This window comes from Sinocyclocheilus rhinocerous, unplaced genomic scaffold, assembly GCF_001515625.1.
Source record: "Sinocyclocheilus rhinocerous isolate Xijiao unplaced genomic scaffold, SAMN03320098_v1.1 scaffold1004, whole genome shotgun sequence".
Classification (NCBI taxonomy): Eukaryota; Metazoa; Chordata; class Actinopteri; order Cypriniformes; family Cyprinidae; genus Sinocyclocheilus; species Sinocyclocheilus rhinocerous.
The window spans coordinates 1,825,496-1,840,464 of NW_015627248.1; the positions used below are offsets into that span (position 1 = coordinate 1,825,496).

Below are 14,969 nucleotides of genomic sequence, written 5' to 3' on the forward strand. Positions count from 1 at the left end.
AGTTTTCTCATGACTTTATTTGTATATTTTTGAAACCGTATCCAGAATTGCAATTTGAATTTTATTGGAAGGACATAGAACACTACATCCGACCTTTGAATGGTGGCTTTGACAAAGTCTTGTTTGAAAGTTTTGAAATAAACAAAAGTCCTTGAGGTTTGAAAGTTTATAAGGCTTACAGACAGAGAGAACAATAGAACGATAGATAATGCATTGTTAATGCATTGTTAACTGTATTCTAGTCATGACTCTTCATTAAAGTCGCAGTTCCACACAGACCAATGTTTGACCATATGTAGAACTGTTCACCGGACAGATGGTTCCTCTTGTGTTTTTCACTTCCACACTCTTCCTTTAGCTCACGCACAGGTTAGAAGGAAAGACTCAAGCCTCAGACACACGCCAAATGAAACTCCACTGCCATAATATTTGTCTTGACACCCAAAGCTTCCTGAACTCTTTGTGAAGGAAGAGATTGGAGGTGTCATCTGTATGGCACATTAAAGACCTCTGGCTGTTTATTTGTTGTCAGATGGGAAGGCAGGGTGAGAAAAACCAGGCCTGTCCTGCTGTTCAGCACCACACAACCAAAGGGAAGTGAACCTTTCTTGGTGACCCCCCAACCAGGGCTCACTCAGGTTTTCCTGATTTATGGATGCTCCTGCACTGTTCAGTCACAACGAGGGTCTGTATTTGGGGCTCTGCAATGAGCAACAAACAACACAAAGAACAAGTTGTAAGTGAAGATGGTGAAGAGAAAAACACTTCATGAATGAGTTACATTTGCATATGTCTGGATACTTACTCATTCCAAGCAGCTAATGTTAATCATTTTTAAAGAGAATTATAATGCATAATCTCACTAATGGTTAGATCAAAGGTGGGCAAAAATGGCTCTACATTTACATTTTTTAATGCATTTTCATCACAACAATTATTTTCAAGATGGGTGAACAGTCAATAAACAAGCACAGTTGCCTCAATGAGGCAGCAGAAAATAAATGTGGATTATTATGTGGACACTGTTAAAACCATCTATTTGAGCTGTAATAACATGCCACTCATAGCTATTGCCTGGCAACATATCACTGTATGAATTTACAAAATGCTTGTTAGAAAGGGAAACATGGGCAATCACTCGGCATCTAAATGCAATGGCTTTGTTTAAAAAAAATAAAAAAGATTTTTGCTGAAATACGTTTAGTACTTTAAGGCAAAGACAAGCCAAATCTGATGTTGTGTAACATTTAATTAAAATTGTATTTTTGAAAATGTGTTTAGATTATCTAATCTGAAAGATCAGATAGTGAAAGTAATTTAGATGCAACCTATTTGTATCAACAAAGACAATGTCAATGGATTAAGGTTTAGCTGGTTAACATAGCCCAGTTAGTCCCTGCTGGTAGATGTTGTAACTACACCATCTGGACCCACAAGCCTAAAAGCTCTTTGTTACTTTAACTGGGTACTTCAAAAACACTTTGAGGAATCTACCTGCAGAGCAACATCATTTTATAATGATTGAACTACACTACCAGGAGTGGAGTTTGAACCCACGAGGACATTTGCCCATTGGATCTTAAGTCCAACGCCTTAACCACTCGGCCATCCTGGTCCCTATGTTAGGTTAATAACCTCTTTATGTGTTTCACAGGGCACTTCAGGAGCACTTAAACAGCAGAGTAGCATTACTGTATGAACCCACAAAGCATCTTTCTCCATGGAAGGCCATTTAAAGGTTGCTCTGTATGCTGACGGCATCACATGAGTTTTCTCTAGGTATTAAATGAAACCATTTTTACTCAAAGTGAATAGTAAATGAATGAGTGAGTGTACACAGCATATGCATGAATGTATAAAATGCAATGATCTTCCAAAATTTCCTAGTATTTTGTGAACTTTTTACACAATAAGGGAAAGTCTCTCAAGCTGATGCTTATGTCATTATTAGGGTAACCAACATACAGGATATTGACTACACAATATGAACGAATCTATTTGTTCTCATTGTTTACAAAATGAAAGTGTGGACAGCCAGTCCTAAAGATCGTATTTTAAAAAAAAAAATGGAATTGTGTTACAAAGTATTCAATGAATGACATTTAGAAAACACAACTATGGCATAATCTTTAATCGAACACCTGACTTAGGCAAAAATGATGCGACATTAGTCCTTAATGGAAAAATGTCCATGTGATATAATTTATTGTTTGTAAATCACATGAAATTGCTTTTGAATGCATTAGAAAGCAATGAAATGAATGCATTCATTAAATCGGCTCCAGTCTTGTGGGGATGGAAAGCACACATAAGTCAGTAACCATGGTTTCTGGTGGCTTAATATTGCAGGGGTGCCATAGCAACGGAGAGATCAACACTGACTCTGTGTGCTGTAAAGGGTGTGGATAGCATCTATATACAACCTGTCAGTCACTGGGCTGTCAGTCGCAGTTCCTCTCGCTTTCTGAAACGGCAGGTGTCCCTCCTGACATAGTTCTTATTAGCACTCATATAGTGAAGCGTTCATGTGAGTCGAGACCTGTTTCGTCAGACACACACAGCCGCTATACACATGGGAGAGCAGAGAAAGAGGTTTCTGAGGAAAAAACAAACATCCGGTTATTAAAATGACCTCGGCACACTTGCACATTTGACCTTCAAATTAATATTTTACCAATATTCTGTCTTCTGTGTGGAAAATCCTGATTTGATGTCTAGTTTAAACATCTCACGTCTAGCATTTTTTGTTGCTGCTGATGTTTGTTTCTGTATTATTTTTTCCCCTTTTTTAGCAGATGCTTTTATCTAAAGCAAGGGTGCCCAAACTCAGTCCTGGAGGGCCGTTGTCCTGCAGAGTTTAGCTCCAACTTGCCTCAACACACCTGCTGGGAAGTTTCTAGTATGCCTAGTAAGAGCTTGATTAGCTGGTTCAGGTGTGTCTAATTGGGGTTGGAGCTAAACTCTGCAGGACACCGGCCCTCCAGGACCGAGTTTGGGAACCCTTGATCTAAAGTATTTGCATTCCATTACCAGGAGTGGGGTTCACACCAATAAGAGCATTTGCTCATTGGATCGTAAGTCCAACACCTTAACCACTCAGCAACACTGGTGACTGCATTATGCTAAAATCCCTTTGTTTCTTATACAAGTATTTCAGAACCATTTTGTTATTAATTAGTAACTACCAGGAGTGGGGTTCAAACCCACGAGGACATGCGTCCATTGGATCTTAAGTCCAACGCCTTAACCACTCGGCCATCCTGGTCACTCTGTGGTGTTAAATACCCCTAACACAACCACATACAGCCGCAGTACTATATTCTATATAAAATGCACAGTGATCTACTAAGACATTTGTCCATTAGAACTTAAGTCCAACACCTTAACCACTTGGCCATCCTGGTTACTTTGTTGTTTTAAAAACCCCTTTGTTCCTTCTATAGGTACTTCATAACCAGTTTGTGGTAATGCAACCACATACAGTCACATTAATATATTCCATTTAAAAATCACATTGATCTACCAGAAATGGGGTTTGAACCCATGAGGACAACTGCATCCATTGGATTTGTCCAATGGAACCAGTTTGCTGATAACACAACCACATACAGCTGCATCACTATGTGGGGCAAATTTCTTATTGTTCTTATTGAAGAATTCAAGATGGCGCCAGGTTGTCTGCTGTCTTGTTGTCACTTTGCTGCTTTGCTGGCTTGCCATCGCCTCTCACCTATGTCAAGTGTTTTATATGTATTGTTATGGGCGATTTGGCTGTTAGCGGTAGAAACACCACTGTTCTTACTTATGATCGCCAAGCCCTTCTTGATTTACTTCTCTCTACCAGGGACTGCTGCAGACGTATCCCGATTTAGGACCATTTCTTTAACTCATGGATGTCTTCTACCTTTCCTGTGGTTACCTGTTGCTCTACGAGTTGCTATCTTCATCGTAAAAAGTGCCTGAGAAAACGAGGAAAGTGCAGCAGTCTTCTTGTTAGGCTAAAGAGATGCAGGTTTTCATCGACATGGTTTCTCTTTTTGGTCCGCATCTCTTTTTGGCCCTCTTAGCTCTTTTCACCTTATTTCTAGTTATTTGTGAAAATGTTCGTCCATACGCTAAAAATCTGGGTGTATTTTTTTTATTCAGAGTTGAATTTTGCAAAACAAGTTAATACTGTGGTGAAAACTAGTTTCTACTACTTATGGTTAATAACTAAGATAAAACCAGTGCTCTCATCTAGAGATTTGGAGATGATCATCCATGCTTTTATATCATCTAGATTGGACTATTGTAATGTTGTGTACAGGAGTTTCTCAGTCATTGGTGAATCGGTTGCAGCTTGCTCAAAACGCTGGTGCAAGACTGTTGACCGGTATGAGAAAGAGGGACAGAACCACTCCGATTTTAACATCCCTGCAATGGATCGATTTTAAATGGTCTCACGCCCTCGTATTTGTCAGATCTTGTTACTCTACATACTTTGAAGAAGCACTTTTATATCTTGGCTTTTGAGTCTGATTTAAGAGAGACCTAAATATCAGTTTTTTTTATGATGCTGTGTTTTGTTATTGTCTTTGTTTTGTTTTTTTATTGTATTGTACAGCACTTAGGGCTGCTCTTGTGGCAGTAGAAATGTGCTCTATAAGAAAATAAACTAAACTAAACTAAACTAAACTAAACTTCTTATTCATCCTCAATGCCGAATAAAAAGCATGGTGAGTCGTCCCCTTAAGAATCTTCCCCATTCGTGACATGACCGCGTTCGGCTTTGATCGCCTTCTGCACGGCTCACCAAGCAAACACTTTAATTAGTGCTTTATTGACTAATGCTTTTCTCTAGGCCCTGTGTCACTAGCTTTACCGGCCGCCGGCCTATTCTTTGTGGATTAACCTCTTTCTATGCGCAATTTAACCAGCTATTCTCCTGCACAGTAACGTGAACTGTTCTTCCAGGAGGTTTCGACACAAAAGCCCTTCAGAGCCCAGGCAGACCTCAAAGAGCCATCAACCCTCCATCTCCAGCTCTTCAAAGACTCCTTCATAATTCTGAATCCCTCTGTTCCTCCTCAGCCCCTCATTTAGGAGCAGGACCCCACCAGCCCTCACCTCCCCCACTGACCAACACACTTATCCCAGTGTCTCTTGGGAGCTTGGAGCTCATAAGTAAGACCTGGACAGCTGATAATGACTTTGCAGCTCTGGGGGAAGGAGAGTACTGCTGCGTTTTTGTGGTTATGGCGGTGGTGGTCTGTGTGTACATGCAGGGTCCAAAATCAATACTCACCACGCACTAGATGAGAGTAAAAAATGGCTTTTGGCAAATACAAAGGGAAATTATTTTTTAGAAATGCAATATCATAGTGGTAAAAACTGCAATGTAAGAACAACAGACTGAGCCTTTTTTGCACGCTTAAATGAAAAAAAGAGAGATGCAAACAGAAAAGTTGTTCATTCTCGAACCAATTTTACCATAAATTTCACTGCAAATCCAAAAGTTGTATTATTTTAGTTATTTATGTGTGTGTTACTCTAGAATTCCATGTGGAAACTTATTCCTGGTGTTGAAAACAAGAAACAAAATAAAAATAGGTCTTTTATGTTTTTGTGGGACTGATAGACTGGCATATAGGAGAGACCGGGGCTAGTTGTCACAATTTAATCCAACGAATATTTCTCAAAGTAAATTTCTGTTTTAGATGCACACTTTAAATTAATGGCCACAAAAAGCTACTGAACATTATTGCTTTTAACAGATACAGTTGATTGAACACACATTGACCTTTTGTGGCAAAATGTCTCAACAGCAGGGCAGTGATGTCACATTAATGGGTTATCATAGGTTTTTTTTTTTAATTATATCAATGAAATGAAGCCCTGAATGCTAAAACGTAAAAGGTAAAATCAAACTAAATTAGAAATATATGATATATTGTTATAAGCTTTTTTAGCTTGTTGACTGGTATGTTTATTGATGGTGTATAGCCTTTATTGGCAGACCAGACATGTCAAATAATTTTAATTGGGGGTGGAGGGATGTCTCCTCTGTTTCTTATCCTAACCCTGTTTCTGCCAAGCACACTTTTAAAAATAGTGGACACCTCCTTATGTGGAGTCCGAGCAGCCCTTTCATCTGAGAGCAGCTCTAATGATTCCTTGTAATGAGCAGACCTTTGCCATGCTAATGAGTGTTCAATTGTTCCTGCTTTTCCATGGCTTCTCCATCAGCAGGGGCAGCACTCTTGACTGGGGCTTCACCCTGTCCATCTCCTAAATAGCCTGCTGGATCTCAGCGAAAAGCGGCCAGTCACCTTTGAAGTGTGAACAGTCATTATCTTATCTGAGGGCTCTCGTTGGGTAATTGCGGTGGCTTTTTGGTGCGAATGATTTCTTGATATTGTAGACAAGTAAATCCCAGCATGAGCTTAATTTTTTTCTCTTATTTTTTTTTATTCTTTTGTCCATCATACCTGACAGGTCACGGGGGAAGTGCTCGCTTACTGCAGGGTACTGCAAATCAATATAACACACTAGTTGTTTTTCAATAAATGGCATGGGGATGGAGAAAGATGAGTTAGACAGGCAGAAGGGAACTGGTTTATTGGAGACTCAATAACTCAAGCTATTTATATGCACAGCCTCCTCGTTTCCTTAGCGACCTCTTTGCCTATTTCAGGCCACCTGAGAGCTTCAGTCTTTGTTAAACTGGGATTGAACAGAGCTTTACAGCAGTCTTTGTTTCTTGATCTCTCTACAGTTACATGCCTGAAAAATTTTCTTAAGTTACTGGAATACCAGTGTTTCTAAAAATGAGTCTGTGCTCCCCCTGAGAAAGACAGTGAGAGATTTACACAGCTGGTCCATGAGCACAACACAAACTCCAAACTCACGGTCCATTCTTTCTTTCTCTTTTCAATATGCAGAGGGTGGTGGGTACATATTACTTTCCCTCCAGCATTACTCACCCCACATCTGATGCCTGCGATCTGGGTGGTTTGTATGTATATTGATTCATTCTTCCATCAAATAGCAAGAGTTATTTATATACCAGTAAGTTTTTTTTTTTTGCTCAGTTGATGTTTATTTCTTTTTAAAGGTTATCTAAAACATAATTTTGTTGGGGAAAAAAGAAAAATACTTTATTGAATGTGCATAGAGCAGGCAAAGAATAATGTAAAATCTGTAATTTTTGACATTCATGGTTCCAAGAAGAACTTTTAGCTTCCATGGAAACTTTCCATTGAACAAGGTTCTTTATAGTGTATGAAGGTTCTTTGGATTTACACTAAAATAAAAATATTTTAAGATCTGTTCACTGAAAGGTTCTTTAGGAAACCAAAAATGGTTCTTCTATTGCATTGCTGCAAAACATTTTTTAAAGAGTGTAGTAGCCTAAACGTTGGGGTTCTAATTAGTGTTTATTTTGTAGAAATGACCAGATGACTACACCTTTCATGAAAATAAATTAATGAACATCAAACATATACAAGTTTTTAAATAAATGTATTATGTGACAAAAAAGAAGTGATACGAGAGTCAATAGCACTGTTATATACCGATTGTCTGAGTGAATGGTCAATTATAGGCAACTCTTTAGAAGTCACCAAAGATATTACCATAGAATGGAGCGATTGACCAATCAGAATCAATTATACAACAGAATCCCAACTGATTGGTCAGTCACTCCATTCAACTGTAAAATCTTTGTAGAGTTAGGCTGGGCATACACTGTACGGTTTTCATCTGATTTTGAGCCGAATTCTGAATCGTGCGAGTCGACTCTTTTTTGAGTCTGGGTGAATTTCAGCTTTGTTGTGCGTCATTTGTCGTGCAGTAGGTGGAAACGAGAAGCGATTAACCTCTCCCGACAGGCAATCGGACGGTCGGATGAATTTCTGACATGTCAGACATTTTGGTCGGCTCTCGTGAGTGTATCGCACAGTTGAAGCAGAGCTACGAACCGACTGACCTAAACTCAGCGCTTTTTCTCTCACTGTGCCTGCGTAAAAACAGAACTAATACCATTTCATCTTTAATGCAGTAAGAAAGAAAACGAAGAGGGAGATCTTTATAAGTTCTGCTCTCGTGAGGGTATCGCACAGTTGAAGTAGAGCTACGAACCAACTGCCCTAAACTCAGCGCTTTTTCTCTCACTGGTGCCTGCGTAAAAACAGAACTAACACCATTTCATCTTTAATGCAGTAAGAAAGAAAACGAAGAGGGAGATCTTTATAAGTTCTAACTGCAATTTAGCAAATTGCTGCTTACCTCCAGTTCGCGTTGAAGAATGGATAAACCATATGTTCACGTTTTCATCAATTTATTGTTTATTCACAATGTTATTTAATATTTACTCAGTGTTATTATTACTGGAAATGTGAACCATTGTCCGTCATTTTGCTATTGGCGATAAAGACAAACATGTCGCAAAATTAGAAATATTTCAGTTTTAAACCATGATGGCCAGTGCACTGACATCACACAAACAGTGTGCAAACTGCATGAGCGCTATGCCCGTGAAGAGGTTTTAAAGTCCAGTCAATTCATTAAGCTGCAGAAAGAGAAAGTAGGCTAAAAACTGACCGAGCTTTCGGCATCTGACGCTGCATTAACGGCACATATTCTCTCAGAGAAGACGAGAGACCAATCTCTTTCAACATGACGTTATTGAGTAGGCTAACTGTCTTAATGCATTCTAAAAAAAAAATTATCTTGTTGCCGATTTACGTAACTTCAGTTAACTTACGTAACTTAAGTATTTCATGTTAAAGTTGTTTTTGGAATTTCCTTGTCTGAAATAACGCTGTTCTTAATTTCACTGATGCCTGATTATTAGTGTTCGGGCACATGTTGTGGGAGCGGGCGGTAATGGTCAGAAATTCAGCTGGAGCGGGATTAAAGGGGTCATATGCTGCGATTCCAAGACAAGCTCTTGGTGCATAAAGAAGATCTGTAAAGTTGCAAAGACTAAAGTCTCAAATCCAAAGAGATATTCTTTATAAAAGTTAAGAGTCAACCACGCCTACCTAAAACGGCTCGTTTTAACACGCCCCAACATGTCTACGTCACAATGTGGGAAGATTTGCATAACGCCGCCCAAATGTTCATGCAAAGAAAGATGGCGGATCGCAGACTTATAACTTATACATTGACACTCCTAATTGAGATTGTAGATAGAGTGTCAATGGTCCATTTGAGAGATAGGTGGCAGTAATGCACTTATAAGTCTGCGATCCGCCATAAAGCAAGAAGAAGAAGAAGACACCTCATGCTCCTGCTGTTGAGAACGTGCTCAGGAGGACACGCCGCCACTCAGGACAGTTCGAACAGTTCGGACTTTGCGTGAATCAGAGGTAAAAAACGATATAAATACTGTTCCGTTTCTTTCACAGACCGATCGTTTCGTGTCTTTACACATCAATGTATCGTCACGAGCCGCAGGGTTTAATTTGGTTTTGTTTGTGTACGTTTTTTTTGTTACTCTCAAAGCCGTGATTCCCATTCACTTCCATTATAAGACTGACAGACTGCAACGGTTTGTGTTAAAAATCTTCGTTTGTGTTCTACTGAAGAAACAAAGTCACCTACATCTTGGATGCCCTGGGGGTAAGCAGATAAACATCAAATTTTCATTTTTGGGTGAACTATCCCTTTAAGTCCAATGCCTTAACCACTCAGCCATCCTGGTCACAACACCATAGTTCAGGTATCATGTTATAGCAGTTAAGTTTATGGTACTGATTCTTTCTTATTGATGACTTTAAAAAGTGAATGATGTATAATATATCTATCCACTTATTGAAAGCTCGTATCATGTTTTTTTTTAAACCGCCAAATGCCTTTAGATTGTCACACACTTTATAGCTTTGTTTATTTTAGACTTTTAGTAGCACATTAAAAGCACATAGCACACTAGCACATTTAAGCTTGTAAATATGGACTACCACAAAACTACAATTTTTTATTTCCTTTCAGTCTGTCCTATCAGAGGCTTCTGGTTTAATTTGTTCTGTGTCAGGGGATCCAGCCTAGTAAAAGCAGCTGCATCTTTTCCTTGTCGGAGAAGAAGGAAAACACACGCAGCCCCCGCCAGGCCTGAGGCTCTGGCAGGGTCATAACCCAGCACCTGAGCTAATCATGGACATTATCAAAACAGCAGGCTCTCTGGGGTCTGTTTGTTTATGCTATCCAGGGTGGCCCCTCGCTCTACCCAGGCCTGGCCCTCGTAACAGCACCTGGAGCAGACAGTAAACACCTCCGCCTCAGTGCTGGACGAATGGGGTGCTAAAACTGAACAGGAAAGTGGAAGAAACCTTAAGCTGTATGTCAGGCCATGTCAGAGAACATTAGAATTAAAACATCAGATCAGATGATGTCAGTGTAACCTGATGGTTTTACCATTGTTTATCTTTTTAATACGATTACATAGGGTCCCAACAGAAGGTGCTTCATTACTATTAGCGTTTATTATACATACATATACAGTATATACAATTATAATTCAGTTAAGTGCTCACCAACAATGTAACATTAGTTTATTTCCCCAGTTCATGGATTGACAGTACAGCATTTATGTTTTTTCTATAACATTGTCTCTTATACTCTTAAAAATAAAGGTTCCAAAAAGTTTTTTTTTTGCAGTGATGTCATAGAAGAGATATTTTTGGTTCATCAAAGAAACCTTTCAATGAACACTTCTTAAAAGAACTATGTTTTCTTTTAGCATAAAGAACATTTTAATAACCTTTTTCCACTGTAAAAAAAACCTTTTGTGCAATGGAAAGTTTCCATGGATGTTAAAAGGTTCTTCATGGAACCATAGATGCCAATAAAGAACCTTTATTTTTAAGAGTGTATATAAAGAAAAAATATTCCACTTTTTTTTTCTCAAATCAAAATGTTGCACACTATACGCCTGGAAATAACTGGTGATCAGTTTGTTTTTCCTGCATTTTTTATATTACTTTCTATCATGTTAGTTATTTGTAAAATCTCTTTAACTGTTTCAATCCAGGAAGTGACATCATTTTGGAGGGAAAACAACAACCAAGCATCAGTAAGTATTAGCAATGGATTTGATCAATTATCTTATGTTTTGTGGAGTAAGTTGGTTGTGCTCACTTAAAAACATGCAATTCTGTTTGATAAATGTATGGAAATCAGTATGACAGTATCATAGTTTCACAAACTAATATCTTATTTTAGCTGTTTATGTTACTAATGCTACTGTCATTGTGTAAATGTCACGTTCTGGTCTATCCAATGTGCTAGGGTGGATGAGTCTGACTCCAGGATGCAGTGCGGTCATCTCTGTGAGTTTATCTGAGGCAGGTCTTTAAGTTCCTCTTGAGGAAGATAAGAACTGCAATCTTAACCTGCTCTCTTTTCAATCTTTGTCTGTCTGTTTCCTTTTCACTCTCAATTCAGCTCAAAGTGCATTCCATTGCAGATTCATACTGGCATTCCTGTTTTCCATCGGCTATATAAATTAAAGCTACAAATAGCCCAAAAATGAAATCAAAAGCTTTTTTCTCAAGTGCAAAATCTTCATTTATAGAATATAATGCACTTAAGTGTCCTTCATATGTCACATGTCATGCAGCAGTGATTGTGTGATCAGTAATGAAGTACATCTGCTCTAGAGGAACAACAGCGTGACATGTGTCCTTGCTTTTGTATCTTGACTGGAATTACTGTAAAGGCCGAGAGTTCTGAGTATATTTTATAAGCTCCTCTGTGTTCATAAATCAAGCCAAAGCCTTTTTCATTTACTCATCTTTATAGCTCTCCTCTAAACAGCTGTAAACAACAGTGCTTTCTGGAACGTATCAGTTTATTGATTGAATCTTCTTAAAAGAAAGCTCCTTTCATTATTGGCATACCAGTATATCTGTCAAAAGCTCTGGGTAGAAACATAAACCATATATATGTGCTCACAAAAACATCTTTGTGCTTGATTATGAGGGGTGTCATGGAGCAGCTGTTGTTCTGTTGCACATTGTTTGATGATTAATTATTCTCATTTCACTGCATTTGATATAGTTGATACCTGTGAACCATTTATATTAGCCATCTACATCAGTGTTAACCAGAGCCATAGTTAACCTGCTGATGTTAGCAGTTTATCAGGAGGTCTCAGCTAACCATTTAATGTTTTAAAACATTTTCCAAACATTCCATTTTGGTTTTGAGAATGTTAAAATGTCTATGTGCACAGAGCAGTAAGCTATTTTAGATTTATTGCAATGTTTCTAAGAGTGTTTCTAAATTTTTTTGTAATATTCAAATACTGAGTTGTGTTGCTGAATATGTTTAAAATAGTGTTTTAAAAAGGCTATACCGTCCACACTTGAACATGATGAACTATTTTTAAGGGAACTATTTAACAAAAACAACTCAGGCTCATTGGAAAAATGTGCCTGTGACGACATTTCTGCAATATGATAATATGTTGCTTCTTGCATGTTTTGCAATACTTTTAAATTGAAATATCCAGTCCGTGGTGCGAAAAGCACATTCAGTTTTATCTGAAACAGATGTATGTGAATCTGGCAACGTTTGATTACATAGGTCGTAGTATGCATCATGGTAGTTTGGAAATAAAATGTTCGGTGAGTGGCGCTAAAACATTAAAACACTACCCTAAATCTAACCGATAAGTGCGAAGAAAAGCAAATGTGAAATAAATAAAAAAAATATTTGCTGATGCAAACATGCCATTTTATGGTTACTTCTACAGGTTTTTGAGTGTTTATCGTGACTAGTTTTTATGAAAATGAGCTACCCATTACATGGTTATGGTCAGCCGGTTACATGCAAATGTCAAAATGAATTCGTTTGTGAATCATGCACTATAGTACAAATGTTTTGAGGTCATAGTATTGTGCAAGGAACTGCATGAAAACAAATTATATTAAGCAATAATCTACCACTGTAATCATTTTGTTTGAAAATGAATAAAAGATGTTGGTGTTTTACTGCCACAAGTGTTCATTTCAGCTGGAAACTGCTTTGGAAAGGATATTCAAACCTCAAACTACTAATAACTTCATAAGGATATTCCACTAACATTTTTTATACCTAACATTTGCATAACTTGTACATACTGTAATGTTTTTGGAATGTTCCCTATTAGGTGTGATGTCTATCTTTCAGACAGTGTAAGAACAAATAAAGCTGCTTTTTTTTGGACAGAGGTGTTGCTAGGTGGTTGCTTGCTTGGCTGTTGCTAGGGTGTTCTGGGTGATTGGTGTTTACTAGTCAACTTGACGATAGATATGAAGTATGATATTCTAGTCTCAAGATCAAGTTCTCCTTCAGTCAAAGTCCGTGGGATTTTTTTCTTCCGTTTTGATGTCCACAAGTCGAAAATCACAAATCTGAGTACTTAGAAATGTAAGAGTACACCTCTCAGAGGTATAATTTGTGTTCATAGCAACACACTGTGCAGTACGAATTAGTTTAATACTTAGAGTTAAGGGTTTGTTCATATCCTTATCCCCAAGTATCAGCAATAGTAATAGTGATGGATGCTTGACTTAGCAAGCACTACTAACTAATGGTGTGATGCTGAAGTGAAGCAGGAGGTATGTGTGCAGAAGGTCATATGTTCATTACTCGTGGTCGGTCAGTGGCTGCCAGCCAGCACATAAATATGATCAGGACATCAGGACAGCGTGCCAGGGTGACAAATGACTGCAGCAGTGGGGGAAGAGACAATATTTCAAGGAGGAATAGCAAAGACATTACACTCTCTCACACACACTCAGCACGCTGACCTTTCTCACATGAGGATCTGTGTGTGTAATCTCAGGTTGCACAAGCATAACAACCTCTACTACAAACTCAGCATTCTGCATTCTCGCAATAAACAAGTGTGCAATAAATGCTTGAGTATTTAAAACGCCTGAGACGAGAAGTGTGACCTTTGATCCTTACGTTGAAGGACAATATGAATGATTGATTTATATTCAATACAGCTCACCTCCTGTCTTTGTCCAAAGCTGCTGCACTGAAAGAAAGGTCAAAGGTTAGTGAATATTTCTTATATGTTAAGAGACATTTCATGATAGAAATAAATCATTAATTATACATGCTTTTAATAATTAATTATTTTTATTTAACTATTTTGATGATCTTTGAAATTGTTCTTTTTTTCATTTTTCCTGTTTGAGGGATGTTGGAGATAATTAATCATTTGAACTATTACTTATTTATTCATTACTGATGTTAAGTAGGGGAAATTAACTTTGAAAATAAAATAAATTAAATTTTTATATATTCTATTTATATTCTATAAATATATTATATTTTTACTTTTTATTCTTTATTTTCATTTTTATGAGAATAAATTTGATAGAATTTCCCTGTTTGAGGGATGTTAGAGATAAAAAAATCATTTTACTAATTATTTATTTACTATTTAATTACATATATTTTACTCTTGATATTTATTTTTAAGTAGAGAATTTGAACTTTGATTGTAAAATATTAAATTAAATTAAATTAAATTTCCTGTTTTAGGGATGTTGAAGATCATTTAACTGTAATCAGGGGCGTCATGCAGGGGTAATGCAGGGGTTGTCATGTGATGCACAGCAGCCACAACAGCACTTTTGTTTCATTTATTTTTTCCTTTTTATTCGAAACATCCCCAAACGCATTAACTATATCATGAAATACCTCGATTCTCACCTTTATAGATTATGTTGATCCATAGTGGGCGACGGTCAAAGTAACCTAATAATGTAATCTATAAACTATGCATAAAATCCTGTCTGTTTACTTAATTAACAGATATGGATGTCATGCCATAACATTTTTAATACGACTGAGTTTATATTTAATGTGAATTTAACATTGAAAGTTAATGTGAATAAAAACATTGTAAGTTAGACTACTAATCATAACACTAGCCTACAGAAAGAGAGCAAAGAACATTTACATTATCAAAGAACATTTTCACTGACAGT

At 37.5% G+C, this 14,969-nt stretch overlaps 1 long non-coding RNA gene and 2 other non-coding genes across 3 annotated transcripts; all 3 read right to left on the reverse strand.

The window, feature by feature from the left end:
• Positions 1–223: 223 nt before the first annotated feature.
• LOC107725983 (uncharacterized) lies at positions 224–2,829 on the reverse strand. The gene is made up of 3 exons (XR_001638198.1): positions 2,675–2,829; positions 2,424–2,596; positions 224–701 (listed from the first exon to the last, which is right to left on the reverse strand). It is a non-coding gene; the product is annotated as an uncharacterized LOC107725983 (long non-coding RNA).
• Positions 1,533–1,615, reverse strand: trnal-uaa (transfer RNA leucine (anticodon UAA)). Its single transcript has one exon. It is a non-coding gene; the product is annotated as a tRNA-Leu (tRNA).
• A 353-nt stretch (positions 2,830–3,182) lies between the features above and the next one.
• Positions 3,183–3,265, reverse strand: trnal-uaa (transfer RNA leucine (anticodon UAA)). Its single transcript has one exon. It is a non-coding gene; the product is annotated as a tRNA-Leu (tRNA).
• Positions 3,266–14,969: the final 11,704 nt, after the last annotated feature.